The 21,607-nt window shown below is 38.0% G+C and overlaps 2 non-coding genes across 2 annotated transcripts; one reads left to right on the forward strand and one right to left on the reverse strand.

The window, feature by feature from the left end:
• Positions 1 to 3,963: 3,963 nt before the first annotated feature.
• LOC121208760 (small nucleolar RNA R71) lies at positions 3,964 to 4,069 on the reverse strand. The gene has a single exon (XR_005903885.1). It is a non-coding gene; the product is annotated as a small nucleolar RNA R71 (small nucleolar RNA).
• Positions 4,070 to 20,843: 16,774 nt separating this feature from the next.
• Positions 20,844 to 20,950, forward strand: LOC121208638 (small nucleolar RNA R71). The gene has a single exon (XR_005903770.1). It is a non-coding gene; the product is annotated as a small nucleolar RNA R71 (small nucleolar RNA).
• The last annotated feature ends 657 nt before the right edge of the window (positions 20,951 to 21,607 follow it).

Here is a 21,607-nt window from a genome sequence, read left to right on the forward strand (position 1 = left end):
GCTTCTCGATGGCGCCTTGTGAGATCCCTCATGCGACGGCGGCCTATAGATCAAAGGTTGACTCAGATTAATCAAGAACGGAGATGAATCGGACCATGGATTCCAACCTGTTTTAGGACTAGGAAAAGGAAACATATAAGGGTTAAGATACATATAAGGGCTAGGATACGTACTTGGCATAATCTGAAAAGGCTGTGATATGGGTGTCGTCGGTTGAACTGTTGAGCCTGGTGATTGTGTGGGTGTTGTTGATGGGCTTGCGTCATTGTCCCTTCTTCTTGGATTTAAAGGGGCCCCGTCATTCCCTTTGGGCACGAATTTATCGTCACCTCTTCTCTTCCGACAATAAATCGGTTTTCCATGAATCCTAAACCATGGTATGTATTCCAATACGCACGCTAACTCTAGAACGATGACTGGTTCCCGAGTATATAATCATACCGATTTTCCCATATTTTGATATAGTGTGACCAGAATCTCGGCCAATCCGTTTGCAGTTATTGTAAGTCGACTTTGTGCTCATTATCAAACACCTCGGGTGCCACGGAAATCGATTGTCGAAATCTAAATTGCCGCAATACTCTATCTGACTGGTGCATCTCCGTGGTAGTATAGTTCACCAATGGAACCTTCACATGCCAAACATTTGGATTTTGAAGGAATTCATCCAGAATTACTGCTCGAATTGCCGGATCCTCGTATGGTGTATATTGAAAATATATGAATATGAACATAATAAAAGTATTACTTATATACACAATACACAATACTAAATACTAAATACTAAATATGAAACGACTATTTTATTATGTATATATATTTTATTTCATACTTACTTCTACTTCCAATTGTTGGTCTAATAGAAGCCATATATCTTTGAGAGAGGTAGGTATTCCGACATAACTCGTCGAATGGTTCCACCTAATTAAACAAATTTTTAGCATACAATTATATTCTAAATATAAGTAATAATTGCAAAATCTAATATAAAATTTACCTCGTTATGAGTGGAAATGTATATGAGTGGTTCACTCAAGAACGTAAAAATGGAAAGCAAAACCGTGCTCATTATTGTAGTAGTGATAGGCAACCTCCTATTTTGGCTTTGTTCGGTCGCGTCGCGGCGCACATTTCCTTGTACAATGTTGCCAACATGGCAGACCCCCAATTCAATTCATCGGCTACTCTAAAATCTACGAGTTTCAGCAGCCATCTCAGATGTACGAGGTTTCGTGACAACATCAGATAACCTCCAATCATCTCAAGAATGTATGCCTGAGCATATCGTATTCTTTTGAGTTCATTCAAATCATTATGTGGCTCTGGAAATATGTCTCGTAACCATCCCATCTTGATCCGACCTCCGTTAATATTATCTGATATAACACCCAAAAGCTCGTAGCATACGGCTCCCCAATAAGTAGATGATGCAGACCCGGTGACTACGTACTCATCCACCGGTAATCCCAATAGCAAATACACGTCTTCCAGAGTGATAGTACAATCTCCGCATGGAAGATGAAAAGTGTGCGTCTCGGGTCTCCATCTCTCTATCAATGCACTGATTAGTTTCAAGTCCAACTTGTACCTCTGGCTTATCGTGGCCATATGCCAAATTCTTGCTTCCCGTAAGTAATTCTTGATCAACGGCGATGGAGGACCAAACATATTACGGATGTAGCATTGCAACACCTGATCTACAGACTATTATAAAAATTTATAAAATAAAGCTTAATTAAAATTGCATTATTTAATTAATGCAAACATCATAAATGAAAAAAAAATCAAGCAGTATTGAAATTGTAATTATAATTGCATAAATAAATAAAATGTCAAATTGTATTGCAAATTTAATTAAATTTGCATAAATTAAAAAAATATCGAATGGTATTGATAATTTAAAATTTTCACTTACCATTGTCATTTGATCAACGGAGATGTCCTTATTATCGAGACTGATAAACCGTAAATTATACATATTTTTACCCCATGTTTAATGCATTTTATGGATGATTTCTCATCAGAATTAGTGAATTCGATGCTCCTAATGCTTTAATTTCATATTTAATACTTAGGAGAGCATAGGAGAGCGAAAGGAACGAGAAACGGGCCAAAAACGGAGAAAATGGGCCAAAGTACAAAATCAACACGTCCTGGACCTCCTCACACGGGCAGACCACACGGCCGTGTCAATTTGGCAGGCTCGAACACGGCCTGAAGTAATCGAACACAGGCGTGTCCCTACAGAGCCCAAGTTGAGTCCAATTCGAAAAAGGCCAAATTTGAGGGTTTTTAGGCATTCCAAAGCCTATAAATACGCACTAGAGGAAGAGAAAAGGGGAGACGGAGAAGAGGGGTAAGGAATTACCCTAAGGAAGCCGATTGATCCATCTTAGAAGCCGAATTCATCATTAAGACTGAAGATCTCTCCTCAATTTCCCTTCAGAAGTTTTGGGTTTTCTTTATGTTTTGTATTCTTTATTCTTCTGAGATGTTTTCTTATTTAGTTATGAACTAAATCCCCTAAATATCTAAGGGAAATGAAACCTAAGATGAATCTTGTTATTATTTTCTGAATCGTATGATAAATATTTAACTTGTTCTTAATTATGTGTTCTTAATTCTTGTTTTGATATCCCAGGATATTAATTCAAGACACGCTCTTATTCAGTACATTTGCCATAATTAACCGGAGTTGATTGCGCGCCTAGAAATAAGGTGACAAGATTTTCCCGGATTAGGGTGAAACCTAATAAGGGGAGCCATAGATCGAGTTAATGAAACCCTAGAGTGTTAATTAGAGAAAATTCTCAGTTATTCAATCTAGGGATTAGACGTTATTAGTCTTGAATAGGGATAATAACATAACTTAGGGATCTCTATGGAAGAAGTTGAATGAATATATCGTCCGATTCGGAGCCAGAATAACAAGTCTAGGTGGATTTTTCTTAGGTATTGTCTCAAGTCAATCGATTTTCCCAAAAGCAATTCCCCAATTCTTTTCTCTGTGCGTTCTTAGTTTAAATAATTAGTTAATTAAAACAAACCCCTTTTATTCTTAGGTTAGATAATAAAAAAATAGTTATTACTAGTACTTTTGGTTCCCTTGGGTACGATATCCCGGTCTTGCCATTACTATACTATTGTTCGATAGGTGCGCTTGCCTTTTCGTCGTGATAATAGTTAGTCTAAGTTTGATCTTCATTATAAATATTTATTACTTGTTACGAATCACTGCGATCAAGTTTTTGGCACTGTTGCCGGGGAACTGAAATATTAGGAACACTAAATTTTTATTACTTTAGCCATTTATTTTTCTTACAATTTTATTTTCTTTTCTTATTTATTAATTTACTTATTCTTTCTCTTGGCAGGTTTTTTTATAGTTTATGACTAGAAGAAACCTGTTAAGACCATTACTTTTTGATAAAGAAATTGACCGCACAGTTCGCAGAAATCAAAGAGAGATAAGGCATGGCTTACGATACACGGAGAACGAGCAAGAAGACGAAACTCAACCCCCAACCGAGGAGATGGCTGAAAACCAAGACAATCAGCTGCCTCCTGCAATTGTAGCTAATCAAAATCCTGCTCCACGTACTATTTATGACTATGCTAAACCCTCTTTAACAGGAACTAAATCTAGTATAGTTAGACCTGCTATTGCTACGAATAATTTCAAACTAAAACCTAACACTATTCAAATGATACAACAGTTTGTTCGGTTTGATGGCTTGCAGGATGAAGATCCCAACACTCACTTAGCAAATTTCCTGGAATTTTGTGATACATTCAAAATCAATGGCATTTCTGATGATGCCATTCGTCTTCGGTTATTTCCCTTTTCACTGAGAAACAAAGCTAAATAGTGGTTGAACTCGTTACCACGAGGGTCTATCACTACTTGGGAACAAATGACCAAGAATTTTTTACTAAAATATTTTTCGCCGCCTAAAACGGCTAAATTGCATAATGATATCTCTTCTTTTGTGCAGTTGGATTTAGAAACACTTTACGATGCATGAGAGAGATACAAAGACTTACTGAGAAGGTGCCCTCACCACGGGTTACCGCTTTGGCTGCAAGTTCAAACGTTCTACAATGGTATGAATCCCTCGACAAGACAAATGATTGACGCAGCTACTGACGGAACATCAACAATAAAACACCAGAAGATGCCTATGAATTTATAGAGGAGATGTCACTGAATAACTATCAGTGGCAAGTTATGAGGACAAAGCCAACGAAAACAGCCGGCGTTTATAACTTCGACTCAGTTACTATACTGTCAAATCAGGTAGAACTTCTCAATAAAAAGATTGATAGTTTTCTTGGTTCTACGCAGGTACATCCAGTAATGAGGTGTGACTCAAGCGGAGGAGGTGTGCATATAGAATACCAATCCTTTAATCCCACAACCGAAGAGGAACAAGTCAACTATATGGGTAACAATAACTTTAGATCTCAAAATAACCCATACAGTAATACTTATAATGCAGGTTGGAGGAACCACCCCAATTTCTCCTAGGGTGGTCAAGGGAATTAAAAGCCACAAAATCCTCAGGGTTTTCAATAGCCACCTTATCAGCAAGAGAAAAAACCAAACCTTGAAGAGATGTTCTCTAAATTCATCTCGGTGTCAGAAACCCATTTCCAAAATACTGAGGCAGCACTTAAGAAATAGCAAGCATTGATCCAAGGACTCGAAACTCAGATAGGATAGCTGTCCAAATTAATCTCCGAACGACCACAAGGTAGCCTACCAAATAATACTGAACCTAATCTGAGGGAACACCTCAATGCAATGAGCACTCAAAATAAGGAAGGATCCGTTGCACCTGAGCCAGAATTACAGCAAGACAACGCGATGAACAATGGTCGAGAAGAGGTAAACAATGATGATCCAAAACAGGTAAGTATGAATCATGAACCTCGCGTGCCATATCCTAAAGCGATGACGAAAGATAGAACAGAAGAACAATTCAGTAAGTTTATCAAACTCTTAAAGAAATTACATATTAACTTACCCTTTATTAAAGTTCTTTCGTAGATGCCCAACTAAGCAAAATTCTTAAGGGAACTTCTGAGCAAAAAAAGGAAATTTGACGCTACATCGCATGTGGAGCTCAATGCAGTCTGCTCAGCTATTCTAAAGGATGGGCTACCTAACAAATTGAAAGATCCAGGGAGTTTTACAATTCCTTGCTTTATTGGTAGTTTATCTGTAAATAATGCTTTAGCTGATCTAGGGGCAAGTATAATTGGCTGACAAAACAGACTAGGATGAGCATACAATTGGCTGACAAAACAGTTAGATTTCCTAAGGGTATTATTGAAGACGTTCTCGTTAAAATTGATAAATTTATTTACCCAGTAGACTTTGTCGTCTTAGACATAGATGAGGATAACGAAGTATCTTTAATTTTAGGATGACCCTTCTTAGCAACTGCCAGAACCATTATTAATGTAGGCACAAGGGAGCTAACGCTTTGTGCAGGTGACGACGCAGTAACACTCCAAGCACGCGATTTAGTCAAAACCTCTAAGACTTAGGATAATGCTATAAAACCTATTGATGATAAAACTAATATTCAATCGTCCTTGCAGGAACCTTCTCGAACCAAGACAACAAAGACAGTGTGCTACTATCATGAAGAGAACAAAGACATCCATGAAGAACAAAGACTACGGATAGAGGAGCTAGACGAATGGCGAGAACACAAACCGAGAACACATAATAAACCGAAATTATGCAAAAACAAGCCCGATACCTCTCTTAATCAACTTAAGGTCGGTGATACAGTCTTACTAGATGTCGTTGATCCTCACATTGTCACTACTACACCAAATAAGGAAATCCCTCTTATAGTACTTAGTATTTTTCCATTCGGTACAGTGGAGGTAAGTCATCCTAAGTTCGGCACTTTTAAGGTAAACAACACTCGTTTAAAACCTTATTTTAAGATTGACAGCAGGATTGAGGAGTATGAACTCCTCGAACCACCATGATCATTCAACGAAGAGGTAAGTCGAGTTTAGACTATAAATAAGCGTTTCTCGGGAGGCAACTCGAGCACTAACATTATTAATTTCTTTAAATTTTGATATTTAACTCCTAACATACTAATAGAAATCTTGAATACAGGTGTTTCCTCAAAGACAACCAATCACACGGGCGTGCTTAAGGCCGTGTGAAAACAAGGCAAAGGTTTTCCCCAACACAGGTGATAATAAAATGCCACGGCTGTGCGACATGGCCGTGGTTGAGCCTGCCAAAACAACACGGGCGTGCGACACGTCCGTGTGGAGGAACCATGGTCGAACCTGTTAAAACAGCATGGGCGTGCGACACGCCCATGTCAAACACCCGTGGTCGAACCTATCAAATGTCCATGGGCGTGGGAGAAGCGAAAAAAGCTAGACACGGTCGTGCGACACTGCCGTGGGAACCAACACACTCGATGTACATGGGCGTGTGTCAAATTTCAGACATGCCAAAATAGGAAAAACGCAAAACACACGGGCTGAAATTAGGGCACACGGGCGTGTCCCATGGCCGTGTGTCTCAAGATCTATAAATAGGCTGCACTATTCATTGTCTTCTCCATTCAAAAAACCCTAACCCTAGCCGCTGCAACTCCACACGGCCCCCTGCCACACCCGTGTGCCGCCTCCAACTTCGTTTTTAACGCACAAATCTCTCTCCCTTAGCGTTTGTTTACTCCTTTCACTTCTATTTTACTCATTATTAATGCTTATTATTACAATAATATCCAATACTTTTAAACTAGTTTTCATTTTTGTTCATTATTTCATCATTTAGTTTGCATTTATAGGTTCTTTATTATACATTTCAAATTAAATCAAGTTATTAGACACACCTTATATCCATGACATTACTATGCTTATTTTCATGCTACTATCATGCTAATGTCTATCATTTAAATTGCATTCCTAGGTTAGTTACCATCCAGTTTATGTTAAATTGAGACGAGGAAAACCTTATACTCATAACATTTCTATTCTCGTTCTCATGATTATTGTGGTTGAGTTTGCTTCATATTAGTAGTTTTGGCTGAAATAATTTACTTCCCCTTTGAATATGTTTACCTATTATTATTCTTTATATCACAGGCTTTCAATGTCATCTTCAAGAGGAAAGAAAACCACCGTATCAGCCTCGAAGAAAAGGAAAGGAGCATCATCCTCTGCGGACCAACCGCGAAAATCCGTCACCCTTTCTTACAGTTTCCACGAGGGCCTCAAGAAGAGCTCTTCCAAATACTTCGAGTCTGACTTTTAGCAGCAGGCCACTACATTGACTGGGCTACCGTAGAACAAGTCCAGATGGCTGATACGATTCGGGCTCTCTTAACTACAGTCCCGTGGGAGCTATTCTTCGGGATTATCTAGTCGACATACCTCGAGCTCACGATGGAACTCTGCTCAATGTTCCATCTCCAGACCGTAATGACAAGGTATGATGATCCTGGCACGGTCCAGTTTCGCCTAGGCGGGTTAATCTGCCAGCTAAGTGTCCCAGAGTTTGGTGCTGCACTAGGCCTATATACAGAGGAGTTTAGGGAGGAGAATGAACTACATGCTCTTAGTCGCCATACACATTTCTCACCCTCGAAGTGCTGGCATACTTTGGCCCCTAACACGGCCTCGTACAATCTTAGCCGCTCCAAGGCATTAGTTCTCCCACCATCCCTGAGGTACTTACACGCTATTTTAACTCACACGATTACAGGGAGGCGAGAGAGCACCGGCATCGTCAATACCCACGACGTCTACTTCTTATGGTGCATGTCGCAAGGGCATGTCATCGACCTTGCTATTTCATAGCCCTCGCGATCCAGCACCAGATCGAGCGGCATCGGAAGGGGGTCATCTCCATTGGCCCCTACATGACTCAGCTGGCTCGACACTTTGTGCTCCTCAACACCGCGGCCCAAGAATCATCCCTCACCCTCATCAGCCAGATGTCTTAACAAGGCATCTCGAGCATGCTTAGCATGAGGATGATCGAGAGGCACCGAGGAACCTACCCTCTCCAGTATCGTCTCACCCAATCTAACGAGGAGGAGGCCTATGAGGACATTCTTGATGATGTCCCCTCACAGAATGAGGACCCACCGACTCAGTCACTACCTTCCTCTCATCCAGTTCATGCGATGGCTTCATATGCTAACATATCTGAACACCTCACCCGATTCGAGCATCAGTGTTTTCAACGATTTGACAACATTGATGCTACTCTACAGCAGATTTGTCAGCACCTCCACATCTTATCGCCAGTCCTACCTCGCGAACCATCCAGCGATGAAGATGTTTAGATATATTTATTTATTATTTTATGTTTTTAATTGAAACTACTTTTTATTTCTTTCCTTAAATTTTAGAATTTTATTTTTAATCATGAATTTCGGTTATTCCTTTTCAAGTACTTATTCTTCCTAATATCCCTAAAAATTTCTTAATTTTATCACAGTTATATAGAGCTCTTAAGCTCATTATCACAGAGGAACTAAAACTCCACCGGAAATTGGTTCTCCACGACTTCCATGTCCTGCTCGACCATAACCATAGCTACCACTAGATATAATATTCTTTTGGCGCAGGACTTATGGCCTAAAGTACCTCTACGACCGTCGGAGTATCCTCCTCCACTCTCAAACTGATCACTCTCTAAAACTCTAAATTCGAGGAATTCATCATACAGGAAGTTTCACTTCTCTCCCTATCTTATTTTTATACTCTAATATCTATTTTTGTACATTAAGGGCAATGTACATCTTAAGTGTGGGGGGTATTTATTAATGATTGCCTTGTTCTCTTGAAAATCTCTCATATCATATTTAGGATAAATTTTAATTGATTTATGATTTTGATTGATATATCTTGAATTAAAACATAGGGATTTATGCATTGATTATTTAAACTGTAAGGCATTAGAGAATCAAGCATGATAAGTTGATTTTTAAGAAATTAAAATTATAGGCTGTTTCCCTAAGTCTAGGTATTACTTTGAATTAGAATTCACAAGTCTAAACATCAAAAAGCCATAAATTTTGTGAGATTTTTTAGCCTTTTGAGCATCTATTCATCCTTTCATGCTCACTTTTATTATTGCTTTGAGTGCATTAGTATTAAATTGTTATTCTAGAACTTGTTTGATTATGCATGTCGAGACCACACCATTTGATTTGATATGTCAAAATGATTAAGGCACTAAGGATTAACCCACTCATGCCATGAAAATCCTACCTCTACGATTAACCCCTAGTAAACCCCCTTGAGCCTAACAAGTTATTCCTTGTATTACCCGTAATATTAACCATTAACCCATTATTGTTGAAGTCCCCCAAATTAATTTGATCCCTATTTTTGTCGAGATCTGAGTTAGAAAAGTTGCTTAGTTATGTTTTTCTTCTTTATCTAACTAGTTGTTAAAAAAAAACTATGTATACATATTAGTAATTCCATATTCTGAGAAAAAGCTCTGTTGTACACAAGTGAAGGTTAACTCTTATTCTAGTTAGGTAATTTTTCAATTCAATCTCGATTCTAACCCTTTCTTTCAGCTTGTGACCACACCCCCTAACCAAGCCATACTACAACCCTCTAAAGACCTTTTGATTGATGTATCATCTTAAATTATAGTGGTAGAGATTTGATTTTCATGCAAGCCTATGGTAATAACTTTTCATTATTGACTATTGAGTGCTTCATTTATTGTTCTTAAACACCTCGAGTGATTTGAGTGAATCTTTAGTAAGGATGTGAAACTCTGTGATATTCTGAATCAAAGGTAATTACTTAGATGCGAAGAGACACCTATGCTTGCATGATTAAATACTCAACTTGGAATGATTGAAACTTTTATGTTCTTTTAGTTGAATTCTCAATGTATGATTACCTATGGATTATTTTGAGATATTATCGATAAGAATTATAAGTTGAGAAGAATTTATTCTGATTATAAGTTGAGGATTTTGCTTGAGGACAAGCAAATGCTTAAGTGTGGAGGTATTTGATAAACCGTAAATTATACATTTTTTTACGCCATGTTTAATGCATTTTATGGATGATTTCTCATTAGAATTAGTGAATTCGATGCTCCTAATGCTTTAATTTCATATTTTATACTTAGGAGAGCATAAGAGAGCAAAAGGAATGAGAAACGGGCCAAAACGGAGAAAATGGGCCAAAGTACAAAATCAACACGGCCTGGACCTCCTCACACGGGCAGACCACATGGCCGTGTCAATTTGGTAGGCTCGAATACGGCCTGAAGTAATCGAACACGAGCGTGTCACACGGGCGTGTCCCTACTGAGCCCAATTTGAATCCAATTCGGAAAAGACCAATTTTGAGGGTTTTTAGGCATTCCAAAGCCTATAAATACGCACTAGAGGAGGAGAAAAAGGGAGACGGAGAAGAGGGGTAAGGAATTACCCTAAAGAAGCCGATTGATCCATCTCAGAAGCTGGATTCATCATCAAGACTGAAGATCTCTCCTCAATTTCCGTTCAGGAGTTTTAGGTTTTCTTTATGTTTTGTATTCTTTATTCTTCTAAGATGTTTTCTTATTTAGTTATGAACTAAATCCCCTAAAAACCTAAGGGGAATGAAACCTAAGACGAATCTTGTTATTATTTTCTGAATCGTATGATAAATATTTAACTTGTTCTTAATTATGTATTCTTAATTCTTGTTTTGATATCCCAAGATACTAATTCAAGACACGCTCTTATTCAGAAGAGGAATAGACCCTGTCTAAGAGTACATTTGCCATAATTAAGTGAAGTTGATTGCACGCCTAGAAATAGGGTGACAAGATTTTTCCGGATCAGGGTGAAACCTAATAAGGGGAGCCATGGATCGAGTTAATGCAACCCTAGAGTGTTAATTAGAGAAAATCTCGGTTATTCATTCTAGGGATTAGACGTTATTAGTCTTGAATAGGGATAATATCATAACTTAGGGATCTCTACGGAACAAGTTGAATGAATAATTCGGAGCCAGAATAACAAGTAAAGTCTAGGTGGATTTTTCCTTAGGTATTGTCTCAAGTTAATCGATTTTCCCAAAAGCAATTCCCCAATTCTTTTCTCTGTGCGTTCTTAGTTTAAATAATTAGTTAATTAAAACAAACCCCTTTTATTCTTAGGTTAGATAATAAAAAGATAGTTATTACTATTACTTTTGGTTCCCTTGGGTACGATATCTCGGTCTTGCCATTACTATACTATTGTTCAATAGGTGCGCTTGCCTTTTCGTCGTGATAATAGTTAGTCTAGGTTTGATCTTCATTATAAATATTTATTACTTGTTACGAATTACTGCGATCAGAGACAGATTAATTCTTCAGCCATTGCTAACACGATCGGATTTTTTTAATTTAAAAAAAATTAAATTCAAAAAAATTTTAAACAAACAAATTTCATAGAATTTTGAGAAAATTTCAATGAAATTTGATAGATTTTTGAAGGGAATATTCGAAGAATGTTGAGAATTATGAGAGAATTGTGTGAAAAATAAATGAAGGGAAAGGAATTTTGAGAGAATTATAGAAATTGTGAGAGATTTGTGTGAAAGATGATTTGGGGGGCCTTTTTATAGTTTTTTTTGGACCGTTGGAAGCCAACGGTCGAATGTTTGACCGTTACACGGGCAAAACGCTTCCCTAGGGAGTGTTTTGCTGATGTAGACACTAAATCGCGCTTACATGGACGCGTTTTTGTGGAAAACGACCTAATCCATTAAATAACCTAATAAACAGCCCATTTTCGTAATTCTATTTTTTTAAAGGGCCTTTTTAGGTAAAATGGCCTAAATGAAAACCTAAAAGTCGACACATGACACGCGTTTTTTCAATCAATAACATGTCAAACTGTTGTTCTCTGATATTCGTAAAGAATAGTCAAGAAAGAAAAATGTTTTCTGTTCTTGTTTTTTTTGTGTGTGTCTGCCTTTTATTCTTTGAATATTATTGCAGTTTTGGGGTGATGAGTTTTCAAAGATTTGCGATTGTGCTTCCTTTATTTTGGTGGAGATTTTTGGAGGTGTAAGGTGACAGTGATTCGTCTCTTTCCTCGTGATTAAGGCCCCATGAAAGCTTATCCTTATCTCTGTTTTTGACTTTTTTGCATGTTTTTGCATGACTTGATATGGTGTTATATGCATTTATTAGTTTTCTTTAAAGAAATTTTTGCATGCACAAGGGTTTGCATGTTTCATGTGAAGTTGATATTCGTAAGGTTAATTGGTTGCTTGAATTCTAGTTATCTTTTCGCAAGGTGATACTGTTCTTTTTTTCTTTCTTTTCTTTTGTATGGTTGTGGCTTTTGATTTTGCAAACATCTTGGTGGTGGATTGGGGATTATTTCTTCTTGGGGGGTCGACTGGTAAATTGTTTTAACATTTTTTCTTATTTTTTTAGTTTGGTGTTAATGTAGGTAGTGGTGTATGTGGGGTTTGGTTTGGCTTGGTTTCTTTCGATTGCATTTGTTTTGTGCTTTCTTTCTTTTGGTTATCAATTTGTTTTGTGCTCTGGTTCGGTTTTCTCTCAAGCTTGGCTTTTTGTTAGGTGGGCTGTTTGAGATGTTGAATTCTTGGGTCCATACATCTACATCTTTGTTGGCTCATCCGTTGTATTGGGTTGTAAGCGTGAGCTGTGCCACGAAAAAGGGGTTTGAAATGGCTGACGACATTAATGAGATGCTCAAAAGGTTAAATTTCTTTGAAGAAGAATCGGCCCAGGTCATAAGCATCAATATAGAAAACAACTATTAAGGTTATGAGTCTTGGGCGGTGGGAAAGATAATGGCTGAGGAGAAACCAAACAGAGAGGTAGTGTATAGGGTTTTCCGGTCTTTATGGTTTACTAAGGAGGAGATTAACTTCGTTGCTCTAAAAGAAAAGGTAATCTTAGTCAAGTTCAGAAGCTTGGAAGATAGAAGCAGGATCTTTAATCTCATGCCCTGGTTGTTCGATAATTGTCTATTCTCAATTATGCCTTTCATCAAGGGTAAAGAGATAGATTCTTACGAGTTTAATTAGTCTCCGTTTTGGTTAAGGGTTTGTAATGTCCTTTGGAATATATAGACCGTAGAACTATGATAGAAGTGGGAAAAGCCATTGGTGAGTTAGTGGCGATTGACTGGAAAGACAGAGATGGGGGATGGACAAAGTTCATAAGGTTTAAAGTAAAAATAAACAATTGCAAACCTCTTCGTAAAATTGTGAAATTAGCTGGAAGAGACGGAGACGTAATAACATGTGTGCTGAAATATGAGAGATTGCCAGACTTTTGTTATTTTTATGGTTTAATAGGTCATACTGTAAAAAAATGAAAAAATAAAAAGGCGACTCTGAGGTAAGTGATGGAGACCTCCAGTATGGTAGCTGGATGAGGGCAAACATTGTGACTCCGATCCAAGGAAGGGGAACTGATCACGATTTTCGTGACAGGTAAGTTTTATAAATTTATAATTAATTTTTCTTGAAACTAACTATTATCACGATGCAGGCAAGTGTACTTATGGAACAGTAATATAGTTTTAGCAAGACCGGATTGTCGAACCCAAAGGAACTAAAAGTACTAGTATTAACTTTTTTTTATTATCTAGCCTAAGAATAATGGAGTTTGTTTTAACTAACTAATTAACTAAACTAAGAATTCATAGAAAATAGAATTGGGGGATTACTTTTGGAAAACGATTAAATTAAGACAATACCTAAGGAAAAATCCACCTAGACTTCACTTGTTATTCTGACTCTGAATCAGACGATTTATTCATTTAACTTGTTCCGTAGAGAACCCTAAGTTATGTTATTATCCCTATTCAAGACTAATAACGTCTAATCCCTAGATTGAATAATTGAGACTTTTCTCTGATTAACACCCTAGGGTTGCATTAACTCAATCTATGGATCCCCTTATTAGGTTTCACCCTAATCCGGCAAAATATTGTCACCCTATCTCTAGGCGCTCAATCAACTCCGCTTAATTCTGACAATTGTACTCTTAGACAGGTTCTATTCCTCCTCTGAATAAGAGCTTAACTTGAATCAATATCTTGGAATATCAAAACAAGAAACATAATTAAGAACAAGTCAAATATTTATCATACAATTCAGAAAATAATAACAAGATTCGCCTTAGGTTTCATTCCCCCTAGGTATTTAGGGGATTTAATTCATAACTAAAAAGGAAAACATCTCAGAAGAATAATGAATACAAAACATAAAAAAACCCAAAAATCCTGAAGGGAAATTGAGAGGAGTTCTTCAGTCTTGATGATGAATTCGGCTTTTGAGATAGATCAATCGACTTTCTTCGAGTAATTCTTTCCTTTCTCTCTACGCCTCTCATTTCTTCCCCCTCCTCTATGGTGTATTTATAGGCTTTGGAATGCCTAAAAACCCTCAATATTGGCCTTTTCCGAATTGGACTAAACTTGCGCTCGACAGGGACACGCCCGTGTGTGATTACTTCAGACCATGGTCAAGCTTGTTAAATAGACACAGGCATGTGGTCCACCCGTGTGAGTCGTGCTTCGATTCTGCCAAATTGACACGGCCATGTAGTCTACCCGTGTGAGGAAGTCCAGGCCGTGTTGATTTTGTACGTTGGCCCATTTTCTCCATTTTTGGCCCGTTTCTCGTTCCTTTTGCTCTCTTATGCTCACCTAAGTATAAAACATGAAATTAAAGCATTAGGAGCATCAACTTCACCAACTCTAAGGAAGAATCATCCATGGGGTAAAAATATGTATAAATTATGATTTATCAAATACCCCCATACTTAAGCATTTGTTTGTCCTCAAGTAAAATCCTCAACTCATAATCAAAATAAATCCTTATCAACTTATAATTTCTATCGAAAATATCTCAAAATAATCCACAGGTAATCATACATTGAGAATTCAACTAAAAGAACATTAGAGCTTCAAACATTCCAAGTTGAGTATTTAATCACGTAAAACTTAGGCATCTCCCCTTATCTAAGTATTACCTCGATATGAAATCTTACGGAGTTTAACATCCTCACTAAAGATTCACTCAAATCACTCAAAGTGTTTAAGGACAATGAAAGTAGCACTCATTAGTCAATATGAAAAGTTATTACCATAAGCTTGCATGAAAATCAAATCTCCACCACTATAAATTGAAATGAGACATCAATCAAAAGGTCTTTAGAGGGTTGTAATGTGGCTTTGGTTAGGGTGTGTGGTCACAAGCTGAAAGAAACGGTTAAAATCGAGATTGAATTGAAAAATCACTTAACTAGAAAAAATTTAATCATCACTCGCGTACATCAGAGTTTCTTCTCAGAATATGAAATTTAAATACTTAAGCTCAAAAACAAAAGATTACTACTAATGTGTATATACATTTTTTTTAAGAAAAAGTTAAATAACATAGACTAACTATTAAGAACAAGACATAGCTGAGCAACTATTTCAATTCAAATCTCGACAAAAATATGGATCAAATTTAATTTAGGGTATTTCAACAATAATGGGTTAAGGGTTAATATTAAGGGTAATATAAGAAATGGCTTGTTAGCTCAACGGGGTTTACTAAGGGTTAATCGTGGAGGTAGGCTTTTCATGACATGAGTGGGTTAATCCTAAGTGCCTTAATCGTTTTGACATATCAAATCAAATGATGTGCTCTTGACATGCATAATCAAGCAAGTTCTAGAATAAGAGTTCAATACTGACGCACTCAAAGCAATAATAAAAATGAGCATGAAAGAATTAATAGATGCTTAAAAGGCTCAAAAAAGATTTCACAAAAATTATGGCTTTTTGATGTTTAAAACTTGTGAATTCCAACTCAAAATAATACCTAAACTTTGGGGAAACAACCTAAAATTTTAAATTCTTAAAAATCAACTTATCATGCTTGATTCTTTAATATCTTAAAGTTTAAACAATCAATGCATAAATACCTATGTTTTAATTCAAGATATATCAATCAAAATCATAAATCAATCAAAATTTATCCTAAACATGATATGAGGGCTTTTCAAGAGAACAAGGCAATCATTTAGGCATTTTTCTGATAGTGAAATAAATACCCCCCACACTTAAAATGTACATTGCTCTCAATGTACAAAGGTAGATATAAGAATATAAAAATAAGATAGGGAGAGAAGTGAAACTTCCTGAATTAAAAATGGATGAAATTCCTTGAACTAGAGGTTTGGAGAATAATCGGCGTGGGGGTGGAGGAGGATACTCCGGCAGTGGTAGAGGTTCATTAGTCCATAAGTCATGCGCCAAAATAATATTATGTCTAGTGGTAGCTATGGTCGTGGTCGAGCAGGACATGGCAGTCGTGGAGAACCTTTCCCGATGGAGTTTTTAGTTCCTGTGCGATGATGAGTTTAGGAGCTCTACATAACTATGACAAAATCAAGAACTTTTTAGGGGGTATAAATAAGAATAATTACTCTTAATGAAATAACCGAAATTCGTAATTATAAAATAAAATTCTAAAATCTTAATAAAAATAAAAAGTAGTTTTAATAAAAATTAAAAACATAAAGTAAGAAATAAATGTTTTTAAACATCTTCATCGCTAGATGGTTCACAAGGTGGGATTGGTGATGAGATGTGGAGGTGCTGACAAATCTGCTGTAGAGTAGCATCAATGTTGTCAAATCGTTGAAAATATTACTGCTCGAATCGAGTGAGGCGCTCAGAGATGTCAGCATATGAAGCTGCAGCATGAACTGGACGAGAGGGTGGTGGTGGCTGAGACGGTGGGTCCTCGTACTGCGGAGGGACATCATCAGTAATGTCCTTGGGGGCCTCCTCATCGGTAGATTGGGCGAGACGATATTGAGGAGGGTAGGTTCGGTGGGGCTTTTCGATCATCTTCATGCTTAGCATACTTGAGATACTTGTGGAGACATCTGGCCAATGAGGGTCAAGGAAGATTCTTGGGTCGCAGTGTTGAGGAACCCGAAGTGTTGAGTCAACCAAGTAACATAAGGCCCAATACAGATGACCCCCTTTCTATGCCGCTCTGTTTGGTGCTAAATCGCGAGGGCAATGAAATAGGCAAGGTCGATGACGTGCCCGTGCGACATACACCATAGAAAGTAGGAGTCCTGAGTGTTGACGACACCAGTGCTCTCTCGCCTTCCTATAATCGTGTGAGCCAAAATGGCGTGTAGGTACCTTAGAGATAGAAAGAGAGCCAATGCCTTGGAGCGGCTAGGATTGTAGGTGGTTGAACCTGGTACTAGTGCGTCCTAGAACCGTGAAGGAGAACGATGGATATGGCGGTTGAGAGCATCTAAGTCATTTTCCTCTTTGAACTCTTCTGTATATAAGCCCACTGTAGTATCGAATTCTGGGACGCTTAGTTGGCAAACTAATCTGCCTAGGTGAAATTAGACCGTGTCGGGATCATCGTAGTTCGTCATTACCATCTAAAGATAAAACATTGAGCATAGTTCCATCGTTAGCTCGAAATATGTTGGCTCGATGATCCCAAAGAAAATCTCCCAAGGATCAGTGGTTAGGAGGGCTCGAATCGCATCAGCTAACTGAACTTGTCCTACTGCAACCCAGTCGATGCAGCGGCCCACAATTAAAGGTCGGCCCAGAGTATTTGGAAAAGTTCTTCTTGGGCCCGATAGGGAATTGCAGGAAAGGGTGGCGAATTTCTACGGTAGGACCTGAGGAAGATGACAGTCCCTTCCTTTTCTTTGAAGCAGGGACAGTGGCCTTTTTACCACGTGAAGACGACATTGTACACCTACAATATAAAAAAGAATAATAGTAGGTACATGAATTTGAAATGGAAAAAGCCATGAATTTTAACTAACAATTTCAGCCAAAACTACTAATACTAACCAAAATCAACCAAAATAATTGATTTGATAGCATAATTTTGCGACATTAGCATGGTAAAAGCATGAAAATGAGCATAGTAATGGCATGGGTATAATAATAGAATGGGGCTTTCCTAACAACTCGATTCAACATGAAATGTATGATAAATAATCTAATAATGCAAATTAAATGATAATAATGAGCAAAATGGAAATAGTTATGAGAAAAATAAAGGTTTTTTTGATAATAAACATTAAAAATAAGTAAAATAGAAGTGAAAAGAGTAAACAAACACTAAGGGAGAGAGATTGGGCATCAAAAATGGAGTTGTAAGTGGTGCACGGGCGTGGCAAGGAGGGCGTGTGGACTTGCAGCGGCTAGGTTTAGGGTTTTTTGGGTGAAGAAGACAATGAATAGTGCAACGTATTTATAGATTTTGGAGCACACGGCCAAAGAACACGCTCGTGTTCCTCAATTTCAACCCGTGTGATTCGCGAATTTTAAATTTGGGTGCGTCTGGCATTTAGTCCATGCCCGTGTTCCTTGGGCATGTGGGTGAACACGGCCGTGTCGAACGACTGTGTCTGGGTTCGTTCGCTTCTCCCACACCCGTGTATGTAGGCCCATGCCCTTGTTAATCTAACAGGTTTGACCATGGGTTCTAGACACGAGTGTGTCGCACGCCCGTGTTAATTTGACAGGTTCGGCCACGGTTTCAAGGTACGGCCGTGTCGCACGCCCGTGTTGTTTTGGTAGGTTCACCCACGGCCATGTCGCACAGTCGTGGTAATTTGTTGTAACCCGTGTCTTTGTCTTATTTCCACACGGTCCTAAGCACGCCCGTGTGATAGGCCGTGTCTGTGTGGAAAACCTGTGTTCAAGATCTTCGTTAGTAAGTTAGGTGTTAAATACTAAAATTTAAAGAAATTAATATTGTTAGTGCTTGGGTTGCCTCCCGAGAAGCGCTTATTTATAGTCTAAGCTCGACTTACCTCTCCATTGAATGGTCATGGTGGTTCGAAGAGTTTATACTCCTCATTCCTACTATCCATCTTATCAAAATAAAGTTTTAGATGGGTGTTGTTTACCTTAAAAGTGCCGAACTAGGGATGACTTACCTCGATTGTACCGAATGGAAAAATACTAAGTACCGTAAGAGGGACTTCTTCATTCGGTTTGGTAGTGACAATGTGAGGCTCTGCGGTATCTAATAACACTTCATCTCCAACCTTAAGTTGATTTGGGAAGGTATTGAGCTTGTTCTGGCGTGGTTTTAGTTTATCATGTTTTCTCGGTTTATGCGTTCGCCATTCGTCTAGCTCCTCTATTTGTAGCCTTCGATCTTCATGAATAGGTCCTCTACTAGTGCTTGAGAATGGCTCATGTACTTCCTTCAGACTCATTTCCTGCAAAGTAGGTTGTACCATATTGTCAGTTTTAGTAGAATGGTTTAGACGATCACCTTCAATTTCTGATGTGTTGCAAGAATTGCGAGCTTAAAGGGTGATTGTTTCGTCTCCCACACGAAGTGTGAGCTCACCTGTGCCAACATCAATAATCATTTTTGTAGTTGCCAAAAAGGGTCTTCCTAAAATCAAAGGAGTGTTGCTATCCTCCTTTATGTCTAGAACAATGAAGTCAACGGAAAATATAAATTTATCGATTTTAACTAGCACATCTTCAATAATACACCTAGGAAACCTTATAGTTTTATCTGCTAATTGAATGCTCATCCTAGTCTGTTTGGGTTTCCCAAGACCTAATTGTTTGAACATTTTGTAGGGCATGACGTTAATATTAGCCCCTAAATCAGCTAATGCGTTATTAACATCTAAACTACCAATTAAGCAAGGAATTGTAAAACTCCCTGGATCTTTTAATTTGTTGGGTAGCTTATCCTGCTGAATAGCCGAGCAAACTGCGTTTAGCTCCACATGCGATGCCTCATCCAACTTTCACTTATTTGCTAAAAGCTCCTTTAAAAATTTCATTGCGTTTGGCATCTGTGATAGAGCTTCAATAAACGATAAGTTAATGTGTAATTTTTTTAAGAGTTTAAGGAATTTACCAAATTGTTCATCTGAGCTGTCTTTCCTTGTGGCATTAGGGTATGGCACAGGAGGTTTATATTTGACATTCACTGATTTGTTTTTATCATGACTGACCTCACCTTGATCTCTGCTTACCACAGTTTCTTGCCTCAGTTCTGGCTCAGGCTCAACGACTTCTTCTTCATCTTGAATATTAATTGCGTTAAGCTGTTCCCTTGGGTTGGGTTCAGTATTACTTGGCAAGCTACCTTGTGGTCGTTCGGAGATTAGTTTGGATAGCTGACCTATCTAAGTTTCGAGCCCTTAGATCGATGCTTGTTGATTCTTAAGTGCTGTCTCAGTATTCTGGAAACAAGTTTCTGACACCGATATAAACTTTGAGAGCATCTCTTCAAGGTTCATCTTCTTTTCCTGTTGATAGGGTAGTTGTTGGTAGCCTGGAGTTGGTCTCTGATTTCCTTGGCCTCCCTATGAGAAATTTGGGTGGTTCCTCCAACCTGTATTGTAAGTGTTACTATATGGATTGTTTTGAGATTGAGGATTATTACCCATGTAATTTAACTGCTCTTTATCCATGTTGTGGCCATAAGGTTAGTATTTCGAATTGCTTGATCCACCTCCACTTGCTTCACACTGCATTACTGGGTGAATCTATGAAGAACTAAGAAAACCATCAATTTTCTTATTTAAGAGTTCTAGCTGATTAGAGAGCATGGTGATCAAATCGACGTTATAAATACCGGCTGTTTTCGTTGGCTTTTTCCTCATGACTTGTCACTGATAGTTATTCAGTGACATCTCCTCTATAAACTCATAAGTATCTTCAGGTGTTTTATTATTAATGGTTTCGCCAGCAGCTGCGTCAACCATTTACCGAATCGAAGGATTCTGGCCATTATGGAACGCTTGAACTTGTAGCCAAAGCGATAACCCATGGTGAGGACACCTTTTCAAAAGGTCCTTGTATCTCTCTCATGTATCGTAGAGTGTTTCTAAATCCATCTGCACAAAAGAAGAGATATCATTACATAATTTAGCCATTTTAACCGGCGAAAAATATTTTAGTAAAAACTTTTCGGTCATTTGTTCCCAAGTAGTAATTGACCCTCATGGTAACGAGTTCAACCACTGTTTAGCTTTGTTCCTCAATGAAAAGGGAAACAACGGAAGACATATGGCATCATCAGAAATGCCATTGTTTTTAAATGTATCGCATAATTCCAAAAAGTTTGCCAAGTGAGCGTTGGGATCTTCATCCTGCAAACCATCAAACTGAACTAATTGCTGTATCATTTGAATTGTGTTAGATTTCAGTTCAAAAGTATTTGCAGCTACATCAGGTCTAACTATGCTCGATTCAGTTCCTGTTAAAGAAGGTTTAGCATAATCATACATAGTGCGCGGAGTAGGATTTTGATTAACAGCAATTGCAGGAGGTAGCGGATTTTCTTGGTTTCCAGCCATCTCCTCGGTTGGGGTTTGAATATCGCCCTCTTACTCGTTCTCTGTGTATCTTAAGCTTCGTCTTATTTTTTTTGGTTTCTATGAACTGTTCGATCGATTTCTTCGTCCAAAAGTAGTGGTCCTGACAGGTTTCTTCTAGTCATAAACTATAAAAAAAACTGCCAAGAGAAAGAAAAAGTAGATTAATAAATAATAAAAATAAAATAAAATTAACTTTCAAGAAAATTA

The sequence above is a fragment of the Gossypium hirsutum genome, chromosome A10 (genome assembly GCF_007990345.1).
Source record: "Gossypium hirsutum isolate 1008001.06 chromosome A10, Gossypium_hirsutum_v2.1, whole genome shotgun sequence".
In the NCBI taxonomy this organism is placed as follows: domain Eukaryota; kingdom Viridiplantae; phylum Streptophyta; class Magnoliopsida; order Malvales; family Malvaceae; genus Gossypium; species Gossypium hirsutum.